This window comes from Dromiciops gliroides, chromosome 4, assembly GCF_019393635.1.
Source record: "Dromiciops gliroides isolate mDroGli1 chromosome 4, mDroGli1.pri, whole genome shotgun sequence".
NCBI lineage: Eukaryota > Metazoa > Chordata > Mammalia > Microbiotheria > Microbiotheriidae > Dromiciops > Dromiciops gliroides.
In genome coordinates, this window is record NC_057864.1 from 310,144,806 (window position 1) to 310,156,645 (window position 11,840).

Here is an 11,840-nt window from a genome sequence, read left to right on the forward strand (position 1 = left end):
AAGGCTGATGTGGAATTAAAATTCAAGACTTTTTTTTTTTTTGCAGGGCAATGAGGGTTAAGTGACTTGCCCAGGGTCACACAGCTAGTAAGTGTCAAGTTTCTGAGGCTGGATTTGAACTCAGGTCCTCCTGAATCCAGGGCTGGTGCTTTATCCACTGTACCACTCAGCTGCCCCAAAATTCAAGATCTTCTCATGCCAAGTGCAGTATTCTACCCACTGTATCACTTAGCTGTCAAGCAAGAAAAAATCCAAAGTTCACTATAGATTTTTGGCAGTATGAGGTGCCTGATCGTAACCTTTGAGATTTGGTGGAGCCTTTGCTCCGTTGATTCTAGTACTTTCTTTTTCATTTTTACCACCCATCTTTGGCACAACATGGAGTGCTGGAGAGTGTGCTGGAAGTGGGGTCAGGAGAACTGTGTTCAAATTCTGTCTCTGCACTTATTTAACTAACGTGCTCTAAGCGACTCACTGAACTTTTTTTGTTTCAGGTTTCTCATCTGCAAAATGGGGGTAGTAATATAAGGACTACCTGATTTCTAGTTTCAAAGGAGAAACTTTGAAAATTGGGAAATGATATTACGGAAGAGGAAAGAATACTAGAATCAAGGTCAAAAGAGCAGGATTTGAGCTCTGACTTTGAACCTACTGACTGGGTAACTGAGAAAAAACTAACTTCGTTTTCTAAACCTGTTTTCTCTCTCTCTCTCTCTCTCTCTCTTTTTTTTCTTAGTGAGGCAATTGGGGTTAAGTGACTTGCCCAGGGTCACACAGCTAGTAAGTCTGTTTTCTCATTTTTAAACAGTGGTTAGTAATCCTTGTATTACCTAATTCATGTTTATGAAAAAATAACTTTGTTAACCTCAGGGTGTGATAAAAACAGGGAAATAATTGCAGTTCAGCACTTGAAGGATTCAAGTGTTCAGATAGGGTCTGTCATGATATTAGGAGACACCCTGTTTTCCAGAGCAAAGGTCCAACAAGCAAGCTGTGCCCTGAGCTTGGCATAACAATAATCCTTTGTGCTCACCTTCTGGATGATCTCACCCTTTGGCAAAATCACATAATTACTGTATTGCTTTGGCCAGCACCAATTGATCTCTAAGCTTGGATGAGCAGTGGACTATCTTGGACAAGTACCCATGTTCTGCTCATGAAGCCCTGCCACGAACTGAACTTGTCTCATTGTTGCTGTTACCCCTCATTGTAGGGCCACACGGTTCACTACATAGCCAATCATATAAGTATTGAGCTCTCTCCACATTGCCTCCAATCCCCCAACTAGGGCTGGGGACCTGGCACATTTGTCTAATTTGCCTCCTTGCTTGTAAGCTATTTCTCAAACTTCTCTTTGATTCCTGACTCTTGTCTCTAGCCTGCTCTGTTTGACTTTGTCCATCCACAGCCTAGAAGCCATTTCAATCCAGTGGACACATCAAAGTTATACTGGCTGTATTTCTACCTACAAGTTATTCCTCCTGCTTCCTTTTCTAGGATAATATTTTAATTCTCTGAAAGCCATGTTTGGATTACTAGGTAGAGGAAGGTAATAATTCATTCAAGAAGCATTTATTAATCACATATTACATAAGTCCAGACTATATTAAGTCATGGTGATCCCTACATACAAGGAACTAATTGTATTAAAGAAAATTGTGAGGCCTTTCATATGTTAGGTTTGTTTATAGTTTTTGTAATAGAAGACTGATCTGTGGGAGCCCACACCTCAGAGCATACTCACTATTGTGCACTATTTCTTTCCCCGGCAATATTTGAGAGGAGGTTTAACTGTCATAAACCTCCAGGTAAGGGGAGCCCATCTCCTCCCTAATCACTATGTAGCCCTTGTTTCTTCTCTTTCTGCTACATTTATTATTCCCTGGAGCCTATGAAGTGAATGAGTGCAGGCATACCTCATTTTATTGCACTTCACTTTATTGCACTTTGCAGATATTGCAATTTTTACAAATTGAAGATTTGTGGCAATCTTGCATCAAGCAAGCCTATCAGCGCCATTTTTTCAACAACATGTGCTCACATTGTGCCTCTGTGTGACATTTTGGTAATTCTTGTAATATTTCAAACTTTTCCATTATTACTGTATCTGTTATAGTGATCTATGATCAGTGATCTTTGATGTCACTATTGTAATTGTTTTGGGTGCTCGCTTCGGCAGCACATATACTAAAATTGGAACGATACAGAGAAGATTAGCATGGCCCCTCTGCAAGGATGACACGCAAATTCGTGAAGTAATTGTTTTGGGGTACCAAGAGCTCAAACTTAATTGATAAATCTTGTGTGTGTTCTGACTGTTTCACCAACCTGTCTCTCTCTCCTCCTCCTCAGGCCTCCCTATTCCTTGAGATACCACAATATTGAAATTAGGCCAATTAAGAACCCTATAATGGTTTCTAAATATTCACATGAAAGGAAGAATCAATGCAGTAAATTTCATTGTAGTCTTATTTTAAGAAATACCTTAAGCAACCACTGCCCTGATCAGTCAGTAGCCATCAACATCAAGGCAAGACCCTCTACCAGCAAAAAGAATATGACTTGCTGCTGAAGGTTAGTATTTTTTTTTTTAGAAATAAAGTGTTTTTAAATTAAGGTATGCACATTTTAAAAAAGATATAATAGGATCATATACTTACTAGACTATAGTGTAGCATAAAGATAACTTTTATATGAACAGGGAAACCAAAAAATTCATGCAACTTGCTTTATTGTGATATTCACTTTATTATGGTCATCTGGAACTGAACCTGTAATATCTCTGAGGTATGTCTATTGGTGGGCTTTAAAAGATGAAAAAATCATCAGAAACTCAAGAACAAGAGTCTATAGCAGTTTGCTGGCAGCCAAGAAGAGCCAGCCATGTTTGAAATAATAGAGCACACAATTGACTTTCAATCTTATACATTTGGCTAACAAATATTAATTGAGTACTTAGAATGCCCCAAACCAGAGAAGTTAAATAATATCATCAAAAACTTAGATGAAAGAATCAGTGCTTTGCTCATCAAATTTACTGACACAAAGCTGGAGAGCATAGTTAATATGGAAGAAAGAGTCAGGATACCAAAAGATCTTGATGGGTTAGAATGCTGGACAAAATCTAATGGTCTGAAAATTTTAAAGGATAAATTTTCTTCAAAACTTATTTCACCACTACAAAATTAAGGAGGCATGGCAAGATAATAGTTCATCTGGAAAAATATCTGAGCATTTTAGTGGACTAAAACTCATGAAGCCGTGGTGTGACAGGTCATCCAAAAACCTAATCGTGATGTTAAATTGAATTTAGAGAGGTTTAGTGTTCCAGTAGTGTCAAACTAAAATAGAAATGCATGCTGGCAGGTTGCACATTGACTTAGGAAACTACAAATTTACATTTTCTATGTTGTATCATATTTTTATTTACTTGTTAATCATTTCCCAATCACATTTTAACTGGTTTGAGCTTTACTCAGAAGCTTCACGGTGAGAATGCAGTGCATTTTTGTGTTTTGATGTCTTTAGTCCAGAATAAGTTTGGAGATGATTACACTGTACTCTACCCTTGTCAGACTAAATCTGGAATATTATGTTCATTTCTTGGTGAAACATTTTAGGAAGGGCATTCTTATGCCAGAGAGTGTCCAGAAGAGAATGATCAGGTTGGGAAAAGTACTTGAGGTCATGCTTAAAAGGAAGAAATGGAGGAAATTAAAGAGAAGACTTAAGGGTGGACAGGTGGCAAGTAAAAGAGCTGTCTTCAAGGATCTAAAGGAAAAAAGGATTAGGTTTCTGCTTGGCATCAGAGGGAAGAAGTAAAAGTAATAGATTCAAGTCATCAAGAAGCAAATTTAAGTTCATTTTAAGGAAATAACACCTAGCAGTGAGAGGTATTCAAAAAAGGTCAAGGGTTATCCCAGGATATAGTAGTTTTCCCAGCCATGGAGGTCTTCAAGCAAAGACTAGATGACTATTTGTTAGGTATATTGTAGAGAGCTTTTGGAGTGAGATACAGGTTAGACTTGATTAGCACAAAAGAACAGAATCTAATAGTGGTCAAAGTAATTTAATTTTTTTTTTTAAGAGCAGCTTTAGGGAGTGTGAAATTCTTTAAGGTATATAACCAAAGGAAATTCTTATAGTCAACATGGGATACATTTCTTTCTTCTTCTTGTAATAGGGCTATATCATATTTTTAATAAATATTCATCAGTTTAATTTATTTTCATGTTTTTTGGTAAATAATTGTTTATAAAAATTGAGTATTCCTTTTGCCCCTTTACGAATTCTTCCTGATAATTTTAAATTTTGATAACTTAGCTTTCTTTTTTCTCATTCTTTTAGCAAAATTAGTCGATAATTTGTCTATTTTGTGTATCTTTTTTCAAAAACAAATCAAACAAGCTATTTGTTCTTTTTTTGAGTTTATTCCTTCTAATTAAAAAAAATCTTTCATTTAAATTATCTCTATTTTTTCATTGGAGATTATTAATTTGTTGCCTTTTTAGTTTTTAAAAAAAGTTAAACACTCAATTCATTGACCTTTTCCCTCTCTCTTTCTGATGTGTTTAGAGCTTGTCAAATATTAAAATATAGTTTTTGTAACCATCCTCCTAAAAGATAATAAACAAGTCAGAGACATCAATAATATCTCCTACAATTTGTTCACCTAGATCAGAGAAGGCTATTTCTGCCTCTCTTATCAGAAGTAGTTACTTCAAAGAAATCATATCAGAGAACGGATAGGAAAAACATAACATCAACTTAATATTTTGTCCCAAGAAGAAAGAAATAACATGTGATCATGTGTGGAATCTTCACTCCTAAGAGAGAAGCTCAAAGCTTCCTTCTTTCTAAGGGTTTTTACCTAATAATTTTATTGGCATGATACAGATCAACCCATTACAAATGTAAATCAGTTAAACAATTCAAATCAGTTTAACAGCTCAACTTAAAGCAGATGCTATGGATAGATAGGTGGAAACTGGAAGGGTATTATCAGAGACAAGGAGGTCTATCTTTACTTCCTGGGGAAAGAAGATAGTGAATGGGAATTTCAAAGGGGCATTTAAGTTTGTTTATTCACTTGGGGAAAGTCAATGGGGACTGTCTGGTTCACTTTGAAGTCTTTGAGCAAAGGACATTTTGCTCCTATTAATCCAGGATCCCATAAAAAATGCTTTTGGATAATAAGGTACCTCCATCAAATCCAGATGATCCATATATTCATTTTAACAAGATATAACTTCCCCCCTAAGCCTAAAGAGTATCTTAGCTGTATCTGACAAATTTTGGTATAGTGTTTCATTGTTATAATTTTCCTTTGTATAATCTTTTGTTATTTCGAATGATTTATCCTTGCATTCACTCAGTCTTGAGGATTAAATTATTTAATCTACACCTAATTCAATTCTTTTTTCATGTTTCTCTAATTGATAATTTAAAAAATGATATAATGATTTAACAAGGATATATAATATTTCTCCTTTTCTACATCTGTTTATGAGTTATTTTTGTCCCGATGCGGTTTTTTTTGCAAAGATTGCAGTTTTTCATGCAATGCAGAAAAACATGTGTATTCCTTAATATTTTCATAATAATTATGAAAGTTCTACCTTAATTTTCTAGTAATTTGTTCAGTCAGATCTTTTACTTCTTTCTAGTTTATCTTTTTGTTAGATCTTCCTGAGCCTGAAAGAGGTAGTAAAAACCCTAATGAATATAATTTTAATGTCTAAATTTTCCTTTGGTTCAGTAAGTTTTTTCCTCTAAGTACCAATATGCTATTTTATTAAAAATCATACATACATTTAATATTAATATTGTTTCATTCTCACTGATGCCTTTAAGCACAGTTTAGTTTCCTAGCTTATCTCTTTTAATTATTTTTATTTTTTATGTTTCATTACCTGTTTCTGATCTTGATTTTTAGTAGTCAGTTGAGACATCATACATTATGTTGAAACCCTTATTTTCATTCGATATGACTCTATGTTCTGAACAAGTGTAAGAGTAGAGCTAAGGTCATGACATCCTATTTTAACTTTAATACCTTACTGGGTGAGAGCACATCTTAAATGAATCAATTATATATTAATTGCTTTATATTAAGTGCAAAAAACAAACTGTTTTGACATTACACAAAATAATATTTTCATAGACTAAGGAAATTTGACTCTGTTCCAAGGGTCATCTATTAATTATCATGTTCATTGAGAAGAGATTCATTCCAGAAATTGGAGCAAGTATATCATTTCAGATAATGCTTCCTGAGAAGGAACCCACTGGCTTTGTGTCAAGGGGGAGGTGTGCTCTCAGTTTTAGTGTTAGTTCTCCTCACTTCTCCTTTGGTCAGAGGAATACCTTGCTGTTTTTGAAGGAGCCAGAGGATATTGAACTTCCTAACTTTTCATCAATATTTTAACAGTATCCTCTGATCAGCCAAGGATAGACTGGATAAAGATTCACTTTGTGAAATTTAAAATCTAATGTGTGGTCACCTTTTTTCTGTTCCCAGTTTAGGAAAAACTAGCTAGGGTTTACTTATAAATTAGAAGGCTTAGCACCAAGTTTGGCATTAAGTTCAGAAAAATAGGAAATCTATCTACCCTAGAGGAGAGATCAAGAGTTCAGTCTGGCCTCCTCCTTCTTCTTCCACCAATAGCAGGCTCCAGCAACCAAGAGAAAGAGCGAGAGTGAAGATGACTCCCTAAGTCCTCCCCGGCCAACCCCCCAAGAGGCGGTCCTTCAAACTGACTCAGGCTAATTGGCTGGTAGCATTCAAGTCCATTGATTGACATGACTTGAAGGCTGTCCATAAATAGAATGTGCTTAGGTCAAAGTTCAGATCCTCTGGTGGGAGCAAGGAACTTCCTGATGCTGGGTTGACTTTCAGTCAAGCTCTCTCAATAGGGGTCTCCTGGTAATAATTTTCTCACAACTTCTCCATAAGTAGTTCAGCTAAGAAACTATATCATGCCTAAGGCAAACTTCTTGAGTCTCCCAAAAATGGGAGAAAAGGACTTCTGGCAATTAGGAACTGTTATTCCCTTGCCACATATGTTTTCAGAGCTTGAGTTCATTTCCACCCCCCCACCCCCACCCCATCTATATGTACTTGTGGGAGATTGTATCACAGACATTTGGGGAGATGTTTTGTATTTTATTATTACTATAACCTCCCTAGTTTTAAATATTCCTTTCTAAATTATTCTTTACTGATATTCTGGGTGAGGAGGAGTGGGATATGGGGAGTACACTGGTAAGAGGCTGAGTTGTTGGCATTAGAGAATTACCCATTACTAGTCAGGGCTATCTATTGAACTCTGAGTGGGAGATGTAGCCTGGCTTCAGAGGAAGGAAGAGGAAGGGAATAAACTGCCTGTGTATGTATATATACATATATATGTATATATTATATATATACATGCATATATATTTATACACATAGATAGATAGATACATATGTATGTGTTCCTGTGTGTGTAATTTACTATGTTCCAGGTACTGTGCTCTAGGACTTGAGACATATCTGTGATAGTTGGAGTTGAGATAAAGATCTTTAAGACATGTGGGCTACATAGGTTTCTTTGTTTATGGTAAATTGTTGCTCCTTGCTTTCTAGTCTATTCTACTCTTTCATCTTATGAACTGGTTTATCCCAATTGCATTCACAGTCACAATAAAAATTTCCCCCTATGTCCATGTTGTTAGAATATTTCTTGTTTTGAAAGTAATATGTGTACACATATATACATACATATATTTCTAAGTATTGCTTTCAAAACTGTCATGCTTTTCTATGTTTCCTTCTGTAAAGAATTAATTGTTATTTGAGGTTTTTATGCCTTGGCACGCACTGGCCTGGGGCTCTGCAAACTACATGGTGTTCCCTCCACCCACTGGTTGTAGCTGTTGCCAGGGCTCTGGCACCTCACCTCATCACCACTCGCTGATGCCTACATGGGCCTGGCAAAATTATAATGATTGGAAGCCTAGTGAGGACAGTCATGTGACTGTCAGAGCGGCCATCCCATTGGCTGGGGCTGTGTGGGGTGTTTCTAGGTTTGGGGGAGGAGAATTGGGCATTCTAGGTGGAAGCTGGAAAGCAACAGGTGTTCTGCTGCATATTTTCAGCTGATTCCTGGGCGGTGGTATTTTTTCAGGTATTATAATTTCCCTTTCCCCTTTTTATTTCCTTTCCCTTGATCCTACTGATCCTGTTTGTGTTTAAGTTTGTTCTTATTAAAATAAATTTTGTTCTGTTTTGAGTGAGGCTGCCAGTCTCCTTCCTTGCCCCAATATGTGGCGAGCTGCTTAGCACTCCCCAATTAAAAATTAGTCCCCACAGTTTTTGGCGAGTCAACCAGGAGTTGATTAACCTAGTGAATTTCTTTAACCCCCCCCCCCATTTGGCCATGAGCCAACTAACCTGGGGGACCTTCTTGCCCCTCCCCCACTGCCCACTTAGGCAATCTCCCTTGCTCTTAAAAAACCTTAGCATTTATTTTGCTGGTCAGAGAAAAGCTGGTTCATTTTGAGCTGCACCATGATTGAATATTTGGCTCCCCGCTTGTATATTCTAATTGGCATATTTTGGGACAGCATATTGTCCCGATTTAAACTGTTGGCCTGCTCAGTACTTATTCATGGCATTGCTGGTTTCCTCCTCACAAACACAGTAAAAAATCTTTGGAACAATGGTATGGGACAGTTTATCCTTCCCACTGAGCACATATACAATATTACTGGAAGCATTAGAACTTTACTATACCACTATCATTATAACTCAAATAACAATTCTTTACACTTCTGAACTCCTTATGTTATCTTCTGTTCATTATTTAAAAATGTTTCAATGACCGTTTTTTTTTCAAGTATCACTATTGCTATTCCTTGCCTCCTATTAAAAATTGAGAGAAAGGAACCTTGCAATACATAAACAAAATATGTAAGCAATACATAAGCAAGTCAAACAAAATGAAACCACACAGTCACTATGTCCAAAAAGATGTCTCTTTCCTCATCTTGCATCCATCTTCTCTGTCAGAAGATGGGTAACATGCTTCATCATAGGTTCTCTGGAGATATAGTTCATTATCACATTAATCAGAGTTAAGTCTTTCAAAAGTATTTTTCTTTACACTGTTGCTGTCCTTGGATAAATTGTTTTCCTGGTTCTACTCACTTTACTCAGTGTAATTGCCTCTTTTGTAGTTTCTTACTGTACAGGAACATTCCTTTTCATTCATATCCTATGGTTTGTTCATTCATCCTTCAATTGTCTAAGATGTAATCTATGGTACTCTCTTAGAATCTAATTATTCCCTCCTTTTATTTCTACCTTCAGAATAAGAAATTTTGTTTTGCTTGTGGTTACTACTTCCTGGGTATTACCCTTCCTTTTAATAATCTTTCCCTGTAACCTCTGCTTTATTTTTTCTTGAGTTTGATGAATTTCTAAAATAAACTCTTTGCATGTACAAGTATGTACACTCAATGATTATTTGTCCCTTTCAGATAAGAGTGATGTTTATTTGATACCCAATTCCTCTAGCCATGTTTGGATACTCTCCTTATCATGAACCCCAATTATGAGAAATAGTTAAGTATATTCCCTTTTTTCTTCCTTTTTACATTAGTGTATTGCTCTTTTTATGGTTCCTTATCCTTCCCCTCTTAGAAACCTTAGAACAGAATCAATCTATTCCCATGACCTCTGTTTTTCTTATTTAACTTCCTCAATACCCTCTGAAGACATTAAGATTCTGAAGGAACATTTGTTTCTTCTCCCACTATTAGAATGTTAGCACTGCATCATAATAAAGCTTTGTTGTTGTTAGAGTTATTGCCTCACAGTTCCCTCAGAAACCCAAGGTGGGAGTAACACCTGATAACCATGAAATGCCCCTGATTCCTTGATCTGGAGTAGCAGAACTTATGAGCTAGGGGCCAAGAGCTGTGTGGAAGCCCTTGACCTTCAGCATGAGTCCTGGTATAGGACAATTCAAAGAAGAGAATTAATAACATCATTTGACATCCTCTTCTCTCCCCACTTATGATTTTAAGGTAATTTTGGAGTAACGATAGCAATGCCCTCCACATTATCTTGAGTCCAGAGTAGAGTCAGGTAGTAAGAAGCCAAGAGTAGTGTTGAACCCCCTTCAACCTGAATTCAAACTTTGGAGTCAGACATTTGAATCCTCCATTCTAAGTGCCAGCTTTCAATCGTGTGTGTGTGTGTGTGTGTGTGTGTGTGTATTGCCTTGTGGCCAAGTTTTTCTTTTTAATTTTCCTCAGTTTTTAAAAAATCTTTTGCCTCATTGGTCATATTATTGTTATGGAGATTGTATAGTTGTAGCTTGGCTTAGCTAGAATCTTTCCATCAGCCAGGTATACCTGGAAGAACTTCAGTTACATTTATATTCATCAGTTTATACCTTATATCTTTGTAACAATTTGCCAAATAGAAGACAAAGAGTAATGAAAATGAAATAGCTTCCTGGTTGTTTTCTTCCTGTCTCTTCTTTTTGTGTAGAGAACCAGAATATTTGAAAAACTAACTTTGGAGGGCAGCTAGGTGGTACAGTGGATAAAGCACTGGCCCTGGATTCAGGAGGACCTGAGTTCAAATCTGGCTTCATACACTTGATGCTTACTAGCTGTGTGACCCTGGGCAAGTCACTTAACTCTCATTGCCCTGAGAAACAACAACAACAACAACAAAAAGTAACTTTGGATTTTTAAAGTTGTTATTAGTAGTAGTCTGGAACTGAGATTTCAGAGATTCAGTTTAAAAACCTATGAAATGAGAGGGTTTAACAATATGACCAATAAGGTCCCTTCCAAATTTCAAGCCATTGACCATGAGGAATTGGAAAAGTGTTAATATTTTAGCATTCATTTTTTAAATCAGTCAGTCAGTCAACAACCATTTAATAAAGTCTTTCTAGGTGCCAGGGACTCTGATAAGCATCCGAAATACAAAAAGGGGCAGATATAGTCTATGCTCTCAAGGAACTTACATTCTAGTGGGTGGGACTATTGTTCTTTCTTCTTACCTATGAGCCTCAGAAGTTAAAAAATAGAATTCATTTAGATTTTTAATAAAAATGTTTATCTTTTAGTTTATCAACACAGTTGCAACTGACCTCTTCATTTATATAACTTGTTTCCATAATCATAATAATTATACCTTTTGAGCCCCATAGGGATGGTATTATACAGTTACTGGATATAAATTAAATATGAAAATAAACATACTGTAATCTTGACAAAAGTGTTAGGAAAATTTGAATGCATGTTTTGTGCTTTTCTCCTTAGCTTGAATATTTTATCCAGTTTTGAGTGCCAAATTTTAGAAGTAACATTAACAAGCTAGAGGCTATCCAGTAAAAGGGAATGTGTGTGTGTGTGTGTGTGTGTGTGTGAACACTATTTCTATCATCTATCTATCATCTATCTATGTATCAGTCTGTCTGTCTATCTATCTATCTACATATATTAAATATATAATTGCTTAAAGTAATAGAGGAGATGGGAGAGAAGGAGAATGTCATGGGTGTCTTCAAGTTTTTGAAGGCTCATCTAGAAATTGGAACAAGTGTAGATTTCCTGTACACACTTGAAGAGTAAACTACATGAAGGGAAGGAGAGATTTCAGCTTTAATTTTGGACAGGTCTCCTATCCCTCTGGTCTATATGAAAACTATCAAGTTTTAAAGGGTATGGAGGACTTCTTATCTCTCCATAAGGATCCTTAATGGCATCCTTGTATCAGGTAGCAACAGTGTTTGTACTGGGAGCCAAAGGTAAACAAGGCACAGATTCATTGTGTT

At 36.3% G+C, this 11,840-nt stretch overlaps 1 non-coding gene across 1 annotated transcript; it reads left to right on the forward strand.

Annotated features, from left to right (window-relative positions):
- Positions 1 to 2,163: 2,163 nt before the first annotated feature.
- Positions 2,164 to 2,266, forward strand: LOC122726925. The gene has a single exon (XR_006352916.1). It is a non-coding gene; the product is annotated as a U6 spliceosomal RNA (small nuclear RNA).
- Positions 2,267 to 11,840: the final 9,574 nt, after the last annotated feature.